General features: G+C 43.5%; 1 long non-coding RNA gene across 1 annotated transcript; it reads right to left on the bottom strand.

The window, feature by feature from the left end:
- Positions 1 to 408: 408 nt before the first annotated feature.
- On the bottom strand, positions 409 to 23,147 carry LOC308348629. The gene is made up of 3 exons (XR_013967363.1): positions 22,967 to 23,147; positions 17,911 to 18,018; positions 409 to 569 (listed from the first exon to the last, which is right to left on the bottom strand). It is a non-coding gene; the product is annotated as an uncharacterized lncRNA (long non-coding RNA).
- Between the last annotated feature and the right edge of the window lie 25 nt (positions 23,148 to 23,172).

The raw sequence follows: 23,172 nt of genomic DNA, 5'->3' as shown, positions 1-23,172 counted from the left end.
TGAGCTATCACTACCTACCTCTATCTAGTTCCAAAACATTTTCATTATTCCAAAAGGAGACTTTGTATTCATTAAGAAGTTGCTCCCCGCTGCCCCTTCTCTCCCAAAACTCTGGCAGCCATCAGTCTGCTTTCTGTTTCCATGGATTTCACATATTGTATGGAATCATACAACATGGGACCTTTGACTTCATCCACTTAACATAATTTTTTATGTTAAGGTTCACCCATATTTGGCATGTATTAGTAATTCATTCCTTTTTATAGCCAAATAATGTTCCATTGTATGGCTATGTCACAATTTGTTTACCCACTTACCTATTTATGGCTGTCTGGGTTGCTTTCACCTTTGGTTATTGCGAACAGTGCTGCTATGAACATTCACGTACAAGGATTTGTTTTTAGGGGCGCCTGGGTGGCTCAGTCGGTTAAGCGTCTGCCTTCGGCTCAGGTCGTGATCCCAGGGTCCTGGGATCGAGCCCCACGTTGGGTTCTCTGATCGGTGGGAAGCCTGCTTCTCCCTCTCCCACTCCCACAGCTTGTGTTCCCTCTCTCGCTGTCTCTCTCTCTCTGTTAAACAAATAAAATCTTTTTTAAAAAAAGAATTTGTTTTTAAATTCTCTCAAAAAACCTATTTTCAGTTCTTTTGGGTATATAATTAGGGGTTGAATTGCTCAGTCACATGGTTACTCTATGTTTATCTTTTTTAGGAGCTGCCAAGCTATCTTCCACAGCTGAACCATTTTACATTCCCACTGGTGATGTACAAGTGTTCTAATTTCTCTACATTTTGCCAACAATTGTATTTTCCTTTTTTAAAATTACAGCTACCCTAGTGAGTGTAAAGTGGTATCTCATGATTTTTATTTGCATTTCCCTAATAACTATTGGTGTGAAGTGTCTTTTCATACAAAGACTTTTTGGTCATTTGTATATCTTCTTTGAAGAAATGTCTATTCAAGTCCTTTCCTCACTTTAAAATTGGGCTGTTTGTCTTTTAGTTTTGAATTGTAGGAGTTTCTGGATACTCCCCTTATCTTTTGAGGCTATCTGAATTTTCACTGTTGTAAAAATCTGGTAATATGAGTGTTACACAATGTGGGAAAGATCATATTGTCTCATGATATCCACTTTCTGATTTTTTTTATTGCAATAGAACCCCAACTTTATTTTTAGGCTAATTACGTGACCATAAAAATGACTTTTCTAAAGATTTATTTATTTGACAGACAGAGATCACAAGTAGGCAGAGAGGCAGGCAGAGAGAGAGGAGGAAGCAGGCTTCCTGCTGAGCAGAGAGCCCGATGTGGGGCTCGATCCCAGGACCCTGGGATCATGACCCGAGCCGAAGGCAGAGGCTTTAACCCACTGAGCCACCCAGGTGCCCCAAAAATGACTTTTCTAGTCCCCCTGTTTCTCGGTATGACCACATTGTTAAATTGAAGATGTCTGTTACACATCTAAGTGGGGATATTAGTTAGACATCTGGAAAATCAAGAATAGAGCTCAGGAGAGAGGTCATTCAGTCATGACCCTATTGTTCCCTCTCCACTGCCTTTATCCACCACATTTGGGCACCTGGCTCACATATTCTCTTCCACTCATTATCTCGGTGACCTCAACATTCATATACACAGCCAATCCAAGATCCTGTTCACTCAGCTGTAGGACCTTCTCATTTCTAGCGACCTTCTCTTCTATCCTACTCCAGTCATGCCTCCTTATGACCATATACTAGGTCTCGACATCAAAAATAAATATATCCAAAATATAATTCTATATTCTGGCCACAACCCTTCCAACCTCCATATTTCATGACTCACTAAGACTATTCTTCTAGCTCATCAGGACTCCAATCTATTTACCCATATAGTTTCTCCCCTTCCATCAGCCTTCTCCATCTTTCATGCCTTTCTATATTCAGCAAACATTATGGTCCATCATTTCAAGAACACTCTTTCCAATACCATAAACTCCGATGACCATTTGCATTTTGATTGTACTTATGGGTCAAAATTCCAGCTATCAGGGGCGCCTGGGTAGCTCAGTGGGTTGAGGCATCTGCCTTCGGCTCAGATCATGATCCCAGGATCCTGGGATCCAGCCCCTCATGGGGCTCTCTGCTCAGCAGGGACCCTGCTTCCCTTCCTCTCTCTCTCCGCCTCTCTGCCTACTTGTGATCTCTGTCAAGTGAATAAATAAAATCTTAAAAAAAAAATTCCAGCTATCTGCTTTGTCAGTGTCTATATTGAAAAACTCAGGCATCTTCCCAAAACAAAAACAATAACCCACCTACATCTGAACCAATCTTCTTCCTGTTGCCATAGGAGTGGTTGGTGTCTCTCCTATTGAAACCAACCCTTATCTCCTCCTCTCCTTCATATAAACCTCATTCTACCAATGATTCATTTCTTCTTCTGGATATCTAGGTATTAGCTCTCAACTAGATCCTCCCAATCTTTATTTAAACATTCCTAGGTCAGGGTGCTTGGGTGGATCAATTGGTTAAAATGTCTGCCTTCGGCTTAGGTCATGATCCTTTGATCCTGGGATCAAGTCCTGCGTCAGGTTCCCTGCCTTGGGCTCCCTGCATCAGGTTCCCTGCTTGGCAGGAAATCTGCTTCTCTCTCTGCCCTGCCATCCTCACCACTCATGCTCTCTCTTTCTCACAAAAATAAATAAATAAAATCTTTAAAAATAAATAAATAGTAAATAAATAAATAAAAATTACATATTTGTAAGTTTTTCTTATTTAAAAAAAAAACAAAACCAAAACAAACAAATCTCTTAGTTTCATTGTGTCTCCAGCTCCAGCCCCTTATTCTCCTTCCCTTCTCATAGCCAAATGTATTGAAAGGTTTGCCAATACTTTATTAAAACATGTTGCTAAATCCAATAAGCATGTTCAGATCTCTTGTTGCTGGATCTTTCACTAGCATTTGACATGGCCCATCACTTCCTTCTAGAAATATTCTCCTTCCTGGGCATCTGGACACTACTCTCTTCTAGTTTCCATCCTGTTTCTCTGATCACTCCTTTTCTTCGTAAGGTCTCAAAATGACATAGAAGGAAGTGTTTTACAAACCTGAGCACCGTAATTAGTGTAGATCATTAATATTTTTTTTGTTAATCTTATAAAGAGGAAGATATATGGAACAAAATTCGAAGGCAGGCTTGAAAAGGAAAGTGATGGTTTAACTGAAATGGTATGATAAACGTGTTATCTTTTGTTTTAAATTTTCACTAGAGTCTAATGTAACAGTGTTCTGCACGATATGTTTTTACTTAGGTATAATTAACATGAATTAATAGTGTTTTAACAATAAATAGAAATCAGGTGTATTTTTTATGAAAAACAATCAATTTATAATACTTGTTCCGAGAGTATAAGTGTTGGAGATGGTACGGTAAAGTTGGTGTAACGACAGGAAGAAATGAGGACGAGGCTCTTCAAGGGAGTTTGTTGTACTCACAGGTCTTAGAGGGGGGATAACCATGCCATACAGAGCCATAGAGGAAGCACCAAGTATTGATGTCATCTGGTGGCAGAAGAGAGGAGAGGGGAATGCCCGGATTTAGGACTAGCGAGTCTGAAAAATGTCAGTGGGCTCTGGGCTATAGGGGTGCTCTCTAGTCGCCTGGTGCCTGGCTCTGGGATGATTTTGGGCAGGGGAAGCACTGGCTTGGTGGGTTCCAGTTAGAGGACTACTGGAGCTATAAACTGGGGATTAGTTGGCTTGTATATGAAAGATGTGCTCGCAGCTGAGCCCTCTGCTGTCTGTCTCTAAGAACAGAGTAGCCCTGGGAGGAGCAGGCTCTCCCCTGACAAGCTTTTTAAGATGTCAAAACATTATAAAACATAGAAAATTTTTAAAAATGATTAATGCAACACCTTTCAGGGAACTGCATTACTCTTTCAGATATGGACCTAATATTTTCATATCAAACATGAGAAGGACGGGTAATGCATGAGAAGGAAGGGTAATGCTTAGAAACAAGGCAGACTTGCATGAGGCAAGCATGTCACTTCCCAGCTGCAGCTGCTGCATGCCTAGATCAAAGACCATGGAAACTATTACTTAGATGAAATGTCCTCTATACTTAAAAGAACAGCATTCCCCAAAGCAAACAAAGTCTACCAGTGAGGCAAAAGCTTTTGCAGGGTGTGAGCCTAAATTGCTTCTCAGAGGGACCAGCCGGCTTGACAAGTTTTTGTTGATAAACCCCAGGAGGATGCAAAAGGAAGTAATTGCTAGTGGGATGGGAGAAGGAACATCCCCTGGGTTTCACCAGCATTTAGGAGAAAAGGGGGAGAATCGTGCTGAGTTAACACTGTGAAAAAGGGCTGTCATGGTAGGAGCTCAGGTTTTGGTTTCAAATGGACTTGGATTCAAATCCTGCACTGGCCACTCATCGGCTTCTTTGGACAAGTCAGTTAATGATAATAAATAACGTTTACGAAGCACTAACAATGTGTCGGGCACTGTTGCAAGTGTTTTATATGTTTTAATTAATTTAACCCCCACAACAATTTCATGCAGTAGGTACTATAATTTCCTCCATTTTATGGATGCATAAACTGAGGCACAGAGTGGTTGAGCCAGTTACACAAGATGAACACACATTTACTAAGTGAAGGAGCTGTTTCCAATAGAACAAGCCATATATCTCGTGTCCCTTTAGTCAATACTTTTTTCCTGCTTGAGTTAAGCAGTACTGGTTTCTGAGCTCTAAGTCATACAAGCCATGACCAAGTTTTTTATGCATGTTGTCACATGTGCATAAAGAATTTTTTTGTGTCAAATAAGTGGTATATATCATTCATATTAAATAAATATAAGGGAGATTGTGAGGTGAAGAAAGGATGGCTAATTGAGAAAGTATGAAACCTCACTGGAAATTGGTATATGAATTTTTTTTTAAGATTTTATTTTTAAGGGGCACTTGGGTGGCTCAGTCTTTGAGCGTCTGCCTTCAGCTCAGGTCGTGATCCCGGGGTCCTGGGCTCGAGCCCCATATCGGGCTCCCTGCTCAGCGGAGAGCCTGCTTCTCCCTCTCCCACAACCCCGGCTCACGTTCCCTCTTTCACTGTGTCTCTCTCTGTCAAGTAAATAAAATCTTTAAAAAAGGGCACCGGGTGGCTCAGTTGGTTAAGCAACTGCCTTCAGCTCAGATCATGATCCCGGAGTCCCAGGATGGAGTCCCTCATCAGGGCTCCCAGCTCTATGGGGAGTCTGCTTCTCCCTCTGACCTCCCCTCTCATGCTCTCTCACTCTGTCTCTCTCAAATAAATAAATAAAATCTTTTAGAAAAATATAATAAAATCTTCAAAAAAAAAAAAAGATTTTGGAGCGCCTGGGTAGCTCAGTGGGTTAAGCCTCTGCCTTCGCCTCAGGTCATGATCTCAGGGTCCTGGGATCGAGCCCCGCATCGGGCTCTCTGCTCAGCAGGGAGCCTGCTTCCTCCTCTCTCTCTCTCTCTCTGCCTGCCTCTCTGCCTACTTGTGATCTCTGTCTGTCAAATGAATAAATAAAATCTTTAAAAAAAAAGATTTTATTTTTAAGTAATTTCTACAACCATCAGGGGCTTGAACTCAAAATTCTGAGATCAAGAGTCACACACTCTACCGACTGAGCTGGGCACCCTTGGAATATGAATTTTTTTAAAAAGATTTTATTTATTTATTTGACAGAGAGAGACAGTGAGAGGGAACACAAGCAGGGGGAGTGGGAAAGGGAGAGGGAGAATGAAAATATATATATATGTATCTCCCACATTTTGTTTATTCATTTACCAGGTGATAAACATTTGAGTTGTTTCTATTTTGGGCTGTCATGAATGAGGGTGCTATGAACATTCATGTGTAAGTTTTTGTGTCGATATATGTTCTTAATTCTCTTGGGCATATACCTAGAAGTGGAGTTGTTGGGTCATCTGATAACTATGGTTTTTTTAGAAAAAGATTTTATTTATTTATTTGAGAGAGAGTGAGAGAGAATGAGCAAGCATGAGCAGGGTGGTGGGGGAAGGGATGGGTGGGGCTGAGGGAGAGGGATAAACAGACTCCCCACTGAGCAGGGAGCCCAATGAGGGTCTTGATGTGGGGCTGGATCCCAGGGCCCTGGGATCCTGACCTGAGCCAAAAACAGACACTTAACAATCTGAGTCACCCAGGTGCCCCTGATAATTCTACGTTTTTAAGTTTTCTGAGGAACTGCCAAACTGTTTCCAAAATGGTTGTGCCATTTTACATTCCCACCAACAGCATATGAAGGTTTCAATTTCTCCACACTCTTGCCAAAAGTTGTTATTGTCTGTATCCTTTTTTTTTTTTATTAGAGTTGACCCTTGAACAACTGAAGAGTTAGAGGCACTGACCCCCTATGCAGCTGAAAATCTGCATCTAGCTCCTGATTCCCCCAAAACTCAACTACTTAAAGCCTACTATTGACTGGAAGCCTGACCAATAACATAGTCAATTAACACATATTCTGTAGGTTATATGTATTGTATACAGCATTCTCATGATAAAATAAGCTAGAGAAAAGAAAATGTTATTAAGAAAATCATAAGAAAGAGAAAACAGGGGTGCCTGGCTGGCTCAGTCAGTAAAGTATGTGACTCTTGATCTCAGGGTCATGAATTCAACCCCTATGTTGGGCATAGAGCTAAGGAAGGAAGGAAGGGAGAGAGGGAGCGAGGGAGGGAAGGAGGGAGGGAGGGAAAGAGAAAGAAAGAAGAAGGAAGGAAGAAAAAGGAAGGAAGGAAGGGAGAGAAAATTCACTAATGGCACTCTATCTACTGTATTTGTGGGGAAAAGATCCATATGGGACACCTGGGTGGCTCAGTTGGTTAAGCGTCTGCCTTCGGCTCAGGTCATAAACCCAGGTTCCTGGGATCAAGTTCCTCCTCTGGCTCCCTGATCAGCGGGGAGTCTGCTTCTCCCTGCCCCTCAACTCCCACTCATGGTCTCTCTCTCTCTCTCTAGTTCAAATATATAATCTTTAAAATAAAAAAAAAAAAAAAGAAGAAGAAGAAACCCACTGTCAGTGGACTCATGCAGTTCAAACCTGTGTTATTCAAGGGGCGACTGCAGAGTCATCTTGGTGGGTGTGAAGTGATAGTTCCTCATGGTTTTATTTACATTTCCTTAATGATTACTGATGCTGAGTATTTCTCTTCCCTCAACATCATCTCAAACAGGCTTTTTCTGATCTCCCAAGTCTCAGAGTAAACATCACCCCTCATAGGGGCTTTTCTACCCAATATTCCCTGCAGCAGCTGTTAGCAACTTTCTGTAAATGCTTCTAGTTCTTTCCCTTTTCTGCATGTTAGGTAAGACTGTGCTTTCCCGCCCCCTTGACATTGGGTGTGGCTGTATGACTTAACTTGACCAATAAAAGATGAGCAGAAGTGACATAGTGACATGTGTCATTTCTGGGCAAACCATCTGAGAAGCCGTTCCTTGTTGCCGTATCCTTTTCTCACTGCTACAGAGAGTAATTACAATAAGCCGACTTCCCAGTCTGATGATCCTAACGTTTTTTTGATGAGTTGGGCAGTTCCTCAAAAATATAAACGTACAGTTAACATATGACCTAGCAGTTCCACTTGTAATACCCAAGAAAATTGGAATGTGTCCACCTGAAAATTTATTCATGTATGTTTATAGCAACATTACTCTTAATAGCCAAAAGAAAAAAAAGAAACAATCAACCAAATGCCCATCAGCTGATGAATGAACAAATGGGGCAAATCTGTACAATGGACTATTACTTACCCATATATAAAAGAACGGTGAACCTCACATTATAACATGCTACGAGAAAGGAACTAGTCACATATTGTAAAATTCCATTTATGTGAATTGTCCAGAGTAAGCAAATCCAGAGACAAATCGTAGATTAGTGGTTGCCTAGGGCTGGAGTTTGTGTGTGAATATTGGGGATGACAGCTAAAGAGTATGGCGTTTCTCTTGGGATTTCATTTGATGACAATGTTCTAAATTGATCTTGGTGATACTGTTCTATATGGGTGAAAAACATGGTATATGAATTATACATGAATAAAGCTGTTTAAAAAATTGGGGTATTGGTGCACCTGAGTGGCTCAGTGGGTTAAAGCCTCTGCCTTCGGCTCAGGTCATGATCCCAGGGTCCTGGGATCGAGCCCTGCATCGGGCTGTCTGCTCAGCAGGGAGCCTGCTTCCTCCTCTCTCTCTGCCTGCCTCTCTGCCTACTTGTGATCTCTGTCTGTCAAATAAATAAATAAAATCTTTAAAAAAAATTGGGGTATTGATCTATTCATAAGGCTATTGTGAGAATTAAATATGTTAATATATGTAAATCACAGAATAGTCTTTAAAATATAAGTGCTTACTAAGGTTTGTATTGTTATTATTTCCTTGAGACATCTGATGCCTTTCAATAAAACTTTTAAAATATTCTTATTTAGGGACGCCTGGGTGGCTCAGTTGGTTAAGCGGCTGCCTTCGGCTCAGGTCATGATCCCAGCGTCCTGGGATCGAGTCCCACATCGGGCTCCTTGCTCAGCAGGGAGACTGCTTCTCCCTCCGCCTGTGCCCACTCTCTCTGACAAATAAATAAATAAAATCTTAAAAAAAAATTCTTATTTATTTACTTATTTATGATTTTAATTTATTTACTTGAGAGAGGGCATCAATGGAGGGGCGAGGCAGAGGGAGAAAGAGAAGCAGACAGGGGGTGCCTGGGTGGCTCAGTGGGTTAAAGCCTCTGCCTTCAGCTCAGGTCATGATCTCAGGGTCCTGGGATCGAGCCCCGCTTCGGGCTCTCCGCTCGGCAGGGAGCCTGCTTCCCCCTCTCTCTCTGCCTTCCTCTCTGCCTACTTGTGATCTCTCTGTCTGTCAAATAAATAAATAGAATCTTAAAAAAAAAGAGAGAGAGAAGGAGACAGGGAGCCCAATGTTGAGCAGGGAGTCCGATGTAGGGCTCAATCTCAGGACCCCGGGATCATGACCTGAGCCAAATGCAGAGGCTTAACTAACTGAGCTACTCAGACACCCCTTTATTTTATATTTGTTTTATTTTTTGAGAGAGAGAGAAAGCGAGAGATAGAGCAAGCAAGCAGGAGGAGGAGCAGGGGGAGAGAGAAAGAATCCCAAGCAGGCTCCATACCCAGCACAGAGCCGGACACAGGGCTCGATCCCACAACCCTGAGATCCTGACCAGAGCTGAAATCAAGAGACGGACACCCAGCTCACGGAACCACCCAGGCGCACCCTTTCAATAAATCTTTCTATAATCTAACATCGACATGTATTTGTTTCTTGCAATAAAATGATTCCTAACTAAGACCCCCACCAAAAGCAAAACGACACTATGGCTATAACTTGCTTTAAAAAAGATGAAGAAATCAAGGGGTAGAAACAAAAATGAGACAGGAATAGGGTCAACACAATGGCCCTGCATACATTCACACATCTTTTTTTTTTAAGATTTTATTTATCTATTTGTCAGAGAGAGAGCGCACAAGCGGGGGCGGGGGGGGGTGGAGCAGGCAGAGGGAGACACAGGTTCCTGACTGAGGAAGGATCCCAATGTAGGACTCCATCCCAGGATCATGGGATCATGACCAGAGCTGAAGGAAGGCGATTAACCGACTGAGCCACCGAAGCATCCCTACATGCACGTGTCTTATTTGAATTCACAGAAGGAAGGGACAATGGAACAATTAGGATTAGATGTAGTGTGACAACCAAACCAAACCAACCAATAGGGCTTAAATGACATAGAAGATAATTTGGCTTCATTCATAAATGTAGTGTAGGTCAGCAGTTCAAGACCTTTATGACCTTTACGTTCCATCAAGACCTTAGTACTACAGTATCCTCGCTCGCTGATGCACCGTCCTCATCCTCTGGGTCCAAGACAGCAGCTAAAGGGGCAGCCACTTCGCCCAAGTTTGGAGCCTTTGCTCTTGTTCTTTCTTCCTAGAAATCTTGCTTGGTAGATCTTCAGTTCTCAGCTTTGGAACCCCGTCACCTCTCCAGAGTGGACTTCCCCGACCACACGCCCCAGTCCCTCTTATCAACCCGCAGTCTTTCCTTCATCTGACTTATGACCTGTCTGTACTGGTTCCACCACCCACTAAGGGTGTGGCCTTGGACAGATTCCTTTATCTTCCTGTGTCTCATTTTCTTTACCTGTAAAATGGGGATATAACAGCACCAACAGGAAGGTTCCACTTCAGATTCATAAGAATGGTTACCTCTGGGGAGGGAGAAGGTAAAGAGATGGCGTATCCCCCGTGTCTGCCTTTGTTGCAGAACAGATGAAAATACTATGTTAGTACACTGATCCTGAGTTGGTGCCACTGTCTAGTAATGGAATAGTTTCAAAATTAATTATTAACATCTACCTTGACTCTCTCTCTGTGAATAAAAATCAGTTGGAAACTCTACTTTGAATTGGGCAGGGAGTCAGTGCTCCCAAACACAGCAAAAGTTCTGGGGTTGATGTCAGATCCGTAAGGAGGAAATTCTTATCCAATCTGATCTTCATAGATCCTGATTTGGAGAGGATGGTGAGGAGGAAGGTGGAAATGAAAGTCAAGATGGATTTTAGGGGGGCCTCTGCCTTTGCCCCAGGTCATGATCTCCGGGTCCTGGGATCCAGCCCCGCATTGGGCTCTCTGCTCCGCGGGGAGCCTGCTTCCCCTTCTCTCTCTCTGACTGCCTACTTGTGATCTCACTCTCTCTCTGTCAAATAAACAAATAAAATCTTAAAAAAAAAAAAAAAAAGAAGTATTTTATGCAAGTGCAGCAAATCTCCAAAGCTCTCGACATCTTTGAGACATCTTTGATCGCCAAGGATCTCACAGAACTTGCTCATTCTTAGGCAAGCTTTTCATGGTTTCTATATCTACCCCAATCTTATCAACTGCAAATCATTTAGGGGAATTAAGATGTGAAGACAGCCTGGATTTGACACCATCTAATAAATATTTGACAGAGCTGCAGCCCATGCGGCAGCATTCACGGTGCACGGAGATGGCGGCACCCCTGGAATGTAGTCAGGTGATACCAGGACTGAAGCAAGACTATGTAAGTCAATGCCAAACAGGCCTTGTGTCCTGACAAGTCCAAACAGATCCCTGTAGCATTCTGGAGAGGACAAGCTCTTATCTGTAGGTGGAGAGATCCACGATTGGGTTGCTAAAAGGAGCTGCATTTCCAGGGAAGTTTTATTTCTCTGGGAACGTTGCCTAAGCCCTCCTGAGAGCAGAGGTATGTCTTTAAAAATTGCCTTAGCTCTGGTACACCATTTTACCATTTATTTTATTCATACTGTGTTTTCCCCTTCAGATTGAAGAGTGGCAATGCTTATTTTCCCTCTGATTATAAATATATGGTTAGTTTATTTTTTTAAAATCAAGTATTAGGGAAAACTATAAAGAAGTAGCTAAAAATCGGGGCGCCTGGGTGGCTCAGTGGGTTAAAGCCGCTGCCTTCGGCTCAGGTCATGATCCCGGCGTCCTGGGATCAAGCCCCGCATCGGGCTCTCTGCTCAGCGGGGAGCCTGCTTCCTCCCTTCTCTCTCTGCCTGCCTCTCTGCCTACTTGTGATCTGTCTGTCAAATGAATAGATAAAATTAAAAAAAAAAAAAAGTAGCTAAAAATCATCTGTATTTTCACCTTCCAGATGTAATTGTGGCTAGCATTTTAGTGCATGAGCCTCTTGACTGTGACAGAAATTTCCTTTGCCCTCAGAAGCCATTATCCACTTTTTACTGAGCAGTAAAACTCAACATTTTTAGTTGGACATATGGCTGTTCAGAATAAAATATACATTTGGCAGCCTCTCTGCAGGTAGGAGTGCCCACAGACCAAGTCCCGGCCAATGAGATGGAAGCAAAAGTTATCTATACGACCTCCTGGAGTGGGATGAAGGGGGGAATATGAGTTCTTCTTACCCTGCCCCTCCCTTCATGCTTGCTGGAATGAGGCCCGATGGCTAGAGCTTCAGCAGCCATTCTGACCACTGTAGTGGAAGCCATGCAATGGTGATGCCTGGAACCAAAGGATGAACGGAGTCTGGTCCCTCTACCTGCCCTTTTATCAAACATGAAATCAACTTTGAATTCCTTTGATTCAGTCTACATTCACCAAGTTTGGCAGTAAATCTAATGTCAACCTTTTAGGGGGGGTGCTCCTTCCCATTCCCATCATGATTTGGAATCATGCAAACAAAACAAAACCCAGCTTCCCATAATACAAGAAAATTGGGAAAGGGCCTTTAGCTTCTACTCAGTGATTACTGCTGATCTGCTCAGAGACCGAGTGCAAGACCATGTCCCCTCCGAGTTAGATGGCTCTTCTCCTAGCAACCACTTCCTTTGCTCCAAGACTGTCCAGGCACTGACTCTATCAAGAGACCTGCTGCTCTTGATGTGACAGAAGTGAGAGGGGTCCTGGCACTGAACCCTGCATGGGGCTCCTTGCTCAGTGGAGTCTCCTTCTCTCTCTCTCTCCCTTCCCCTGCTCACGATGGCACATGCTCTCTCTCTCTCTCTCTCTCTGAAATATATAAATAAAATATTAAAAAAATAAATTATAACCTTTTTTAAAAAAAGATTTTATTTATTTATTTGACAGAGAGAAAGATCACAAGCAGGCAGAGGCAGGCAGAGAGATGGGGAAGCAGGCTCCCCGCTGAGCAGAGAACCTGATGCGGGGCTCAATCCCAGGACCCTGAGATCATGACCCGAGCCGAAGGCAGAGACTTAACCCACTGAGCCACCCAGGCGCCCCTATAATCTCTCTTTTTTAAAAGATTTTATTTATTTATTTGAGAGAGAGAGAGTAAGAGAGCATGAGTTGGGGGAGGGGAAGAGGCAGGGGGAGAGGGAGAAGCAAACTCCCCACTGAGCAGGTATCCCAGTGTGGGGTTTGATCCCAGGATGCTGGGATCATGACCTGAGCCAAAGGCAGATGCTTAAACCCTCTGAGCACCCAGATGTCTCATCTTTCTCTCTCTTTTTTAAAGATTTTATTTTTAGTAATCTCTACATCCAATGTGGGGCTTGAACTCAGAACCCCAAGATCAAGTGGTCACACACTGCACTAGCTGAGCCAGCCAGGTGCTCCTAAATGTTAATCACAGCCAAAACCCCCCTCAGAGAAACACCCAAGATAATGTTTGACCAAATATCTGGGCATCTTGTGGCCCAGTCACACTGACATAAAATTCACCAGCACACTGACCAATAAAGAACTCTGGGATTGAGTCAGTTGTCCATCTTCAACTTAAATGGCCTCCATCCTCTTCCCCTGTTAGAGAATCTACATCCCCACAGAGACATCAGGCCACATTCTTCTCATAAACTTGATGACACAAACCTCTATTGCTTTTGCCTCTGGGTCTCTTCAGGTTCATCCTCCTTGATGGGCCTGAAGTTTAGTTTCCCCCTCTTTTAGTTGGCAAGTCCACAGGAACAAAAAGCACAAATCTGATTATTTTCTTAATGACTCACCTGTAAGATTCCATCTTACCATATATGTTTTATAACCTTCTTTCTTTTCTTTTCTCTTTTCTCCTCTCCTCTCTTTTTTTAAGATTTTTTTTTTTTTAATTTGTCAGAGAGAGAGAGAGAGAGAGCGCGCGAGCCCAGGCAGGCAGAGTGGAAGCAGAGGCAGAGGGAGAAGCAGGTTTCCTGCTGAGCAAGGAGCCTGATGTGGGACTCGATCCCAGGACGCTGGGATCATGACCCGAGCCGAAGGCAGCCACTTAACCAGCTGAGCCACCCAGGCGTCCCTCTCCCCTCCTTTTCTTTCCTTTGCTCCTTCTTTCCTTCTCTCTTTCTTTTTTTCTCTCTTTCTTTCTTTTTTTAAGTAGGGGCTTGAACTCATGACCCCAGACTAAGACCTGAGCTGAAATTGAGTCAGATGCTTAACTGATTGAGCCATCCAGGTGCTCCACTGTGCAAGTTGTTTTAACAGCAAATTTAGTATAAAGAATTATTAGAGACACCAAATAGCCAGAGTATTTCTTGAGAAAGAACAAAGCTGGAAGCATCATACATCCTGATTTTAAATTATCTTACAAACGATCTTACAAAGTATGGTGTGAGATAAAAACAGACACCAAGGGGCGCCTGGGTGGCTCAGTGGGTTAAGTCTCTGCCTTCGGCTCAGGTCATGATCTCAGGGTCCTGGGATCGAGCCCCACATCGGGCTCTCTGCTCAGCGGGGAGCCTGCTTCCCCCTCTCTTTCTCTGTCTGGCTCTCTGCCTACTTGTGATCTCTGTCAAATAAACAAATAAAATCTTAAAAAAAAAAAGACACTGAGATCAATGGAACAGAGTATAGAGCCTAGAAAGAAAGAAATGCATATATAACCAATTAATGTATGACAAAGGAGCCCAGGCTATGCAATAGGGAATTAACCGTCTCTTCAATAAGTAACGTTGGAACAACCATATGGAAAAGAATGAAACCGGACCACTATCTCATGCCATACACAAAAGTTAACTCATAATGAATTAAAGACTTGAATGTTTAAGATCTGAAACCATAAAACTCCTCAAAGGAAACCCAGGCACCAAGCTCCTTAACATTGGTCTTGGTGATGATTTTTTGGATCTGACACTAAAAGCAAAGGCAATAAAGGCAAAGATAAGCAAGTGGGACCACACCGATTTAAAAAGTTTCTGCCCGGCAAGGGAAAAATGAAAAAGCAACCTACTGAATGGGAAAATATATTTGCAAATTATATGTCTGATAAGCGATTAATATCCAAAATACATAAAGGATTCACACAACTCAATAGTAAAAAACCCCACAAACAATCTGATTTAAAAATGGGCAGAGGATCGGAAGAGACATTTTTCCAAAAAAGACATACAGATGGCCAACAGGTACATGAAAAGGTGGTCCACATCATTAATCATCAGGGAAATGCAAATAAAAATCACAATGAGGCATCACCTCACACCTGCTGGAATGACTTTGATCAAAAAGACAAGAACGAGAGCTGGGGAGGATATGGAGAAAAGGGAACCCTGTGCACTGCTGGTGGGAATGTAAATTGGTACAGCCACTATGGAAAACAGTATGGATGTTTCTCAAAGAATTAAAAGTAGAACTACCGTGTATAATCCAGCAAACCCACTTCTGGGTATTTATCCAAAGGAAGCAAAAATACTAACAGGAAGAGATATCTGTTTATATTCATAGCAGCATTGTTTTTATTTTTTTTATTTTTAAAATTTTTTTTAGATTTTATTTATTTATTTGACAGAGAGACAGAAAGAGATCTCAGGTAGGCAGAGAGGCAGGCAGAAAGAGAGCAGACAGCCCAATGGAGGGCTCCATCCCAGGACCCTGAGATCATGACCTGAGCCAAAGGCAGAGGCTTTAACCCACTGATCATAGCAGCATTGTTAACAATAGCCAAGACCTGGAAGCAACCTAAGTGTCCACTGGTGTATAAATGGATAAAGAAAATGTTGTGTATATAGATATAGACAGTGGAATATTATTCAGCCATAAAAAAGAAGGAAATCTCACCCTTTGTAACAACATGGATGGACCTTGGGGGTATTATGCTAAGTGAAATGTCAGAGAAAGAAATACTGTATGATCTCACTTCTTTGTGAAATCTGGGGAAAAAAAAAACCAAAACCCGGGGTGCCTGGGTGGCTTAGTCATTAAGCGTCTGCCTTCAGCTCAGGTCGTGATCCCAGGATCCTGGGATCGAGCTCTGCATGGGGCTCCCTGCTCAGCGGGGAGTCTGCTTCTTCCTCTCCCACTTCCCCTGCTCATGTTCCCCCTCTCGCTGTCTCTATCAAATAAATAAATAAAATCTTTAAAACAACAACAACAACAACAAAAACCCCAGAAACAAAAACAAAATAAAACTGAACCAAACCCTCCCCTCCAAAAAATCAAACTCATAGATACAGTGAACAAATGGGTGGTTGCTAGAGGTGGGGGTGGGGAGGGGAGGGATGAAATGGGTGAAGTTATAAAACTAAATCATGGAGATGTAATGTACAGCATGGTTATTAGAGTAAATAATATCATATTTGTATATTTGAAAGCTCCTAGGAAAATAAACTTTAAATGTTCTCACAAGAAAAACAATTTATAACTATGTATAGTGATGGATGTTAACTAGACTTTGGGTGGTGATCATTTCACAATGTATACAAATATAAAATCATTATGTTGTACATAAGACTAATACAATGTCATATGTCAATTATATCTCAAATTAAAAAAAAATTGTAAACCAGGTGAATTAGCTACTTATGTCTAAGTAACAAATAACCCCCCAAAACTCTGTGGCTTAAAACTAAGCATCTGGAACCTTGCAGTTTGTATGGGTGAGGATTTCAGAAGTGGTGTACCTACCGGGTTGTGGTTCAGGGTCTCCCATGAAGTTGTGGTCACAAGGTCAACAAAGTCTACAATTATTTGAAGGCCTAATTGGGGCTGAATGATCTACTTTCAAGGTATTTTCCTCAGGGCGCCTGGGTGGCTCAGTCGGTTAAGTATCTACCTTCAGCTCAGGTCATGATCCCAGGGTCCTTGCATCAGGCTCCCTGGTTAGCAGGGAGCCTGCTTCTCCCTCTCCCTCTGTCTGCCACTCTGCCTGCTTGTGTGCTCTCGCTCTCTGTCAAATAAATAAATAAATAGTCTTTTAAAAAAAAAGGTATCTTCCTCACATGACAGAGGCCTCAATTTCTCACTGGCTGTTGCCAGAAGGCCTCCTTCCTCATTACATGGGCCTTTGCACAGGCTGCTAGAGCGTCCTCAACACACAGCAGCTAACTTCTCCCAGAGCATGTGATTCAAGAAAGCACTAAGTATAGCCACTAAGTTTTTTACGAACTCCAACACTGTTCCCACATTCTGTTGTTTAGAAGCAAGTCATTAAGTACAGCCGACACTCAAGGGGGGCATTCAGCTCTACCTCTGGAAGGGAGGAAATCAGAGATTTTGGGAACATACATAAAATGTAAACACACCAGGTATTACCAACATAAAAGGCAAGAAGGGACGCTGAGCAGTAATTGCAGGGAGCAGCCGTGAGGTGGGGGGACACCTGGAAGAGGCTGGAAACACCAAAACTAAGGAGCTTAGAGAAGGGGGCTAATGCACCAAAGAGGCACTAACCCGCCGGTGTCTCTAAACCCAGAGGAAGTTCTCATGGGGCCGGGACTCCAACTGTGGTGGAGGGGGCAGAACCACTCAGCTGTCGCTTGTGTTCTGTTTTTTGTTTTTTTTTTAAAGATTTTATTTACTTATTTGACAGAGAGAGAGATCACAAGTAGGCAGAGAGGCAGGGAGAGAGAGGGAGAAGCAGGCTCCCTGTCAAGCAGAGAGCCCAATGCGGGGCTCAATCCCAAGACCCTGAGATCATGACCTGAGCCGAAGGCAGAGGCTTAATCCACTGAGCCACCCAGGCGCCCCTGTCGCTGGTGTTCTGAGCAGGCACAGGGAAGCTGGTCTGTGAGTGTTAAAAAAGGACGATCAAAACCTGCAAACTAGAACCAGGTGGAAACTGGAGTGAATGGTCATTTCCAGAAAGAATTGCTGTTGGAGTGACACTCATAGTGCTGTTCAGCAAGCAAGGAGCAGGTCCCTTCTACCTCCTCCAGCCCTCCAGTCTCACCCACGCGCCCCAGACCGGTGGATCCTCCTAGGGAGGCAGAGCCCACATACAGGTTCCCCGGTCTTCCAAAGTAGAGCATTCCTGCTGTAAGCGGAAAAGTCTTCTTATGAAGGAGAGATTACTGTTCATGTATATGGAAACATTTCTGAGTGTTCCAGATCCCCCAGAAACAACCTTTTAGGTTCTTCTGACACCTTACCACACACCGTGGCAACGGATACACAAAATAAATTCAGATAAAGTCCAGATACTCACAGACACAATTCAAAGCTCAGGTGGTTTGAGGCTGAGATGCTGAGTGTAGTTCCCACGGAAGGCGCTTGGTGGCGCCACTCTCTCCAGTGAGGCCTCTGTAACCACTAGCTGGGAAACAGACATTGAGAGCTATTTTTGGTTTTTGCCGGTTTGGGTTTTTTTTTCCCCCAAAGCAAACATTCTCTTCTGATTTCCTGCCGTTAGCACAAACAGGTAGCTAACACAGGTCTTTCATAAAAGCGAAGTGGTGTAATGTAAACTTTCAAAAAGTGTGGGATACCTGTATTCATTTATGCAATAAAGATACGTATTCATTTAATAATAACTGACATTATCCAGTGCTTCCTGTGTGCCAAGCGGTTTTAAATCATGTAATCTAAAACTCTAAGAGGTAGGTGTTATTCTATTGCCATTTTACAGATGAGAAAATGGAGGCACAGGGAGGGCAATTTGCCAAAGTCACACCTCATAGTAAGAGGTAGAGCCAGGATTCGAACTCACAGAGCTAGTTCCACAAGCTGTGAGCTCAACCACTCTGCTAACCTGCCCTGATACCAAACATCATCCTGCCAGGCGGTAGAATAAAATGTTGAGCAAAAACAGACTCAGTCTTGGTCCTCACGGAGCTGGTGGTGATCTAGTGGCAAAGACCACTTATTAACTCACTACAGATGAAAATGAAGTTGAAACTGTGTCTGGCGCTCCAAAGAATTGCACTGATCGTGATAGACTTCTATTGGGAAAAAAAAAAGGAAATAACAAAAGAGGGAATTTAACGTACGTAGGGGTTAGGAGTGGGAATGGGGCCAGAGCAAGGAGGGGCTTATAGCCCAGGAGGAGGAGGTTTGTCTTTATCCTAAAAAACAATGGAAGTAAAAAATAATAATAATTAGAAACAAAAAAAAATGAAAGTCACTCAAGGATTTTCACCAGGGCCGTGGGGAAATGGTGTACCAGACTGGACCCGAGGAAGCTGGTTATGAAGCTGCTCTCCTGGTGAGATATGGTGGTGGCGGAGATGGGGAGCATTAGAGGGAGCTGTGAGATGGAGGGAATCCTGAGAGGATATGAAGAATGGGAGGTTGGAGAGGGGGTATTAAAGGAGAAGGAGAAATCAAGTACGCATGGTTCCTTGAATGGCGTTGTCATCACTGAACCGGGGAATGGGGGAAGGTCTGACCAGACCAACATTTAGGCAGGAGAAAAAGACAGATCTTGGACACTGATAGGATATCAGGTTCTAAAGGAGATGGAGGACTAAGTTTTCAAAATGTAACTTGATATAGCTGCACTGTCGAAAGTATTCGCCACTAGCCACAAGTGGCTATTTAACCTAATTAAAATAAAAATGGAAAATTCAGGGGCGCCTGGGTGGCTCAGTGCGTTAAAGCCTCTGCCTTCGGCTCAGGTCATGATCTCAGGGTCCTGGGATTGAGTCCCACATCGGGCTTTCTGCTCAGTGGGGAGCCTGCTTCCTCCTCTCTCTCTGCCTGCTTCTCTGCCTACTTGTGATCTCTGTCTGTGAAATAAATTCTATTAAAAAATAAAAATTAAAATAAAAAAATGGAAAATTCAATCCACACGTGGCTAGTGGTTACCTATCAGACAGGACAAATACAAGACGTTTTAATTGCTGCAGAAAGTTCCAATGGACAGCACTGCTCTAACAATTGGCATTATTTGATGTTTTGTAGTAAACAAAGTCTGTTCATGTCCATCTTTGCCTTTAATCCAGTGTGATGTTGTCTTGGTTTTCTAAGAGTTCTAAACACGGACATCTACCATGTGTTGTGCTGAGCTCGAAGACAGTTTGATTCAAAATATGGACTGTCTCAGTGCCCGTTTGTGAACTTTTTATGACCTGCTCAGAATAATAAAGTACAGAAATTGAGAATAAGATTTGAGAAAGTTTTCCAGCAAACTGGCATTGCTACAGTATTTCACTGTACTTCACATAAGTATCAGTCTGCAGTGGATTATTTATAATTTATTTTAATTTACTTTTTAAAGATTTTTAAGTAATCTCTACAACCAAGGTGGGGCTTGAACTCACAACCCCCGAGACTGAGACTCGCATGCTCTACCAACTGAGCCAGCCCGGTGCCCCTGGATTGGAAATTTAAAATGTTGGTCCTTCATTACAGATGATGAAATGGCAGCACTGCTCGATGGCATGCTTTGGACATGCTTCCTGCCCTTCAGGGCTCGGGTAATGATGGGAGGGAGCCAGAGCTGACATCAGGTCTATTTGAGTTGAGCAAACATGGGCATATAGACCTGATAAACATCTGAAAACAATTCAAAAACATGTAAAGAGGGGCACCTGGGTGGCTCAGTTGGTTAAGCATCTGCCTTTGGCTCAGGCTGGGATCAAGTCCCTTACTGGGCTCCCTGCTCAGCCAGGAGCCTGCTTCTCCCTCTCCCTCTGCCTGCTGCTCCTCCTGCTTGTGCACACTCTCTGTCAAACAAATAAATAAAATTTAAAAAAGGGGGGGGGCACCTGGGTGGCTCAGTAGGTTAAGCCTCTGCCTTCGGCTCAGGTCATGATCTCAAGGTCCTGGGATCAAGTGCTGCATCGGGCTCTCTGCTCAGCCGGGAGCCTGCTTCCCCCTCTCTCTCTGCCTGTCTCTCTGCCTACTTGTCATCTCTCTCTGTCAAATAAATAACTAAATTAAAATACACACACACACACACACATAGGGGCGCCTAGGTGGCTCAGTGGGTTAAAGCCTCTGCCTTCGGCTCAGGTCATGATCCCAGGGTCCTGGGATAGAGCCCCGCAATGGGCTCACTGCTCAGCAGGGAGACTGCTCCCCCACCCCGCCCGCCTGCCTCTCTGTTTACTTGTGATCTCTGTCTGTGAAAGAAACAAAATCTTTAAAAACACATACACACACACACACACAAAGACATTCATTCGCTTGTTTATTCACCCCACACTTACTGAGTGCCTGCTATGTGCCAAGCACTATACTAAGCACTTGGGATACAGCGGTGAACAAGATAGATAAAGCCTTCACCCTTCTGGAGCTCACATCTAGTAAGAGACTATACACGAGTTCACTAAATTAACTAATGAAATGATCTCAAGGAGTGCTAAATGCTAGGAGGGAAATAAGAGGGATGGAATACAGAGTGACTGCAAGATGAGTGCTGTGGGTTTATAGGGTGGTCAGGACTCTTTATTTGAGCTGAAATTTGAAGATGGGCATGAGCCAGTAGCGCACTGATGGAAGGGAACAGCATTCAGGGTAGTGGGAACAGTCAGCACAAAGGTCCATAGGTGGGAAGGGGTTGGCTTGTGTGGGTAATAGGAAGGCCAGTGCAGCTGGAGTAGAGCAGACAAGGGCAGAGTATGAGAAGCTGATGGGGTAGCCAAGAGCTAGATCATGTTGCTCGGAAGGAGTCGGGATTTTATTCCGAGCATACTGTAGTGTCCCAGCAGGGGAGCGAGGCAATAGGATTTGAGTTTGTGAAAGATCTCTCAGTTGTGTGGAGAATGGACTGAAGAGAGACAAGAGGAGAATCTGGGGGACCCACGTGCTGCTGCAGATACCCAGTTGAGAGAAGATGGTGACTTCAACGAGGTGGTGGGAGCAGAAGCGAAGTGGACAGAAGATGAAACAGACCAAGTCTCTGGTGTCCATTGCCTGGAGCAAGAAATTTCACTCGGGATGATTGGATGAACTTCAGGGGGCCAATGAGGCCCCTGTAACTGTATAAAAAAACTTAGTGTCTACGTGCTTGAAAAAGGTAGACCTTCCATTAGGATCCATAGGTAAAGAAATAACACTCAAAGTGATAGATATTCTTCATTCACAAGACTCAGTGCCTGAGGCCAGGGTATGAAACTGTCAGAACCACCATTAAAAGACATCTGAAGCTACAATAAAAAAATAAATTAAAAAAAAAAAAGGAGGAAAACGGCAAGTGTTGGCAAGTATGTGGAGAAACGGGAAGATTTATACATTACCGGTGGGAATGTAAAATGGGGTAGCCGCTCTGGAAAATAGTTGGGTGGCTCCTCAAAAGCTAAACATTAGAATTATCATTTTACCGCAATTCCACTCTTAGGTATATGCCCCAAAGAACTGAAAACAGAGACTCAAATATATCCTTGTAGGTTACTGTTCATTGCGGCAGTTTTCATTGCGGCAGTATTCACAAAAGCCCAAAGGCAGGAGCAACCCAAGTGCCCCTCAGGTGAGGAATGGATACACCAAATGTCTGTACGTTCAACCAGCACATCATTCAGCCTCGGCTGCGTTCTGACACAGGCTACCGCATGCATGCACCTTGAAAATACTGCTAAGGGAAATAAGCCAGACAGGAGAGGATAACTAACGTAAAGCTCAACGTGTACGAAATACCTAGGATAGGCAAATTCATAGAGACAGAAAGTAGAGAAATTACCAGGCCTACCCAGAGGTTGGGGACCTATTGCTTTGGTTATAGAGTTCACTTGCGCTCATGGAAAAAATTCTGGAAACACACTGTAGTGACGGTTGCACAACACTGTCAGGGTAATCAATGCCACTGAACTGTAAACCTGAAAATGGTAAAAATCACATGCATCACAGGAGCAAACAGCTGCCAAGCATGGGTAGTCTGGGTAAACGACATGTTTGAGGTGATGTTTAGGGAAAGCTACCTACAGGAGATGATCACGAGCAAGATTTCCACACTCAGGAAGGAGAGGAAAAGCTTCTGGAACGTTCTGGGACCCACTTCCCAGACTCTGGAGCCACTGCCTGGGTTGGACTCTTGGCTTGGTGGCCTTGGGGACCTTTCTGTGTCTCAGTCTCCCTGGATGTAAAATGTCCGTACTACTGGTACCTTCTGCTGGGGTTGCTCTGAGGATTAAATTCGTTAACCAGGTAAAAGTCATCAGTTCTCGGGACCCAGTAACTGCTCTGTGTTACCTACTCTTATTTTTGTTTACCTTTTTTCCTTTTTTTTTTTTAAATGAAAATAAATGTGGATTGTGGGGGGAAAAAAATCTAAGAAAAAAATAAAAATCCCATAATTCTACTACCCAGTAGCGATCCCTGCTAACCGTTTATTGCCATTTCTTCCACAAGTTTCCGTCCGCAAACGCACAGGCTCAAAGCGCCGCCAGCACACCTCCTCCGCAGGGTGCACGCCGCGGCCGGCGAACCAAGACAAAGAAATTCACCGAAACGCAGCGGGCCAGGGACTCCGTCACCCAAAACCACCTCCCCAACTGCCGCGTGCGTACTCCACGTTCGGGGGAGGGAGCAT

This window comes from Martes martes (assembly GCF_963455335.1).
Source record: "Martes martes genome assembly, chromosome: 9".
Taxonomy (NCBI): Eukaryota; Metazoa; Chordata; class Mammalia; order Carnivora; family Mustelidae; genus Martes; species Martes martes.
The sequence above is the reverse complement of the archived record's forward strand: the minus strand, read 5'-3'. Positions and strand labels throughout refer to the sequence as shown.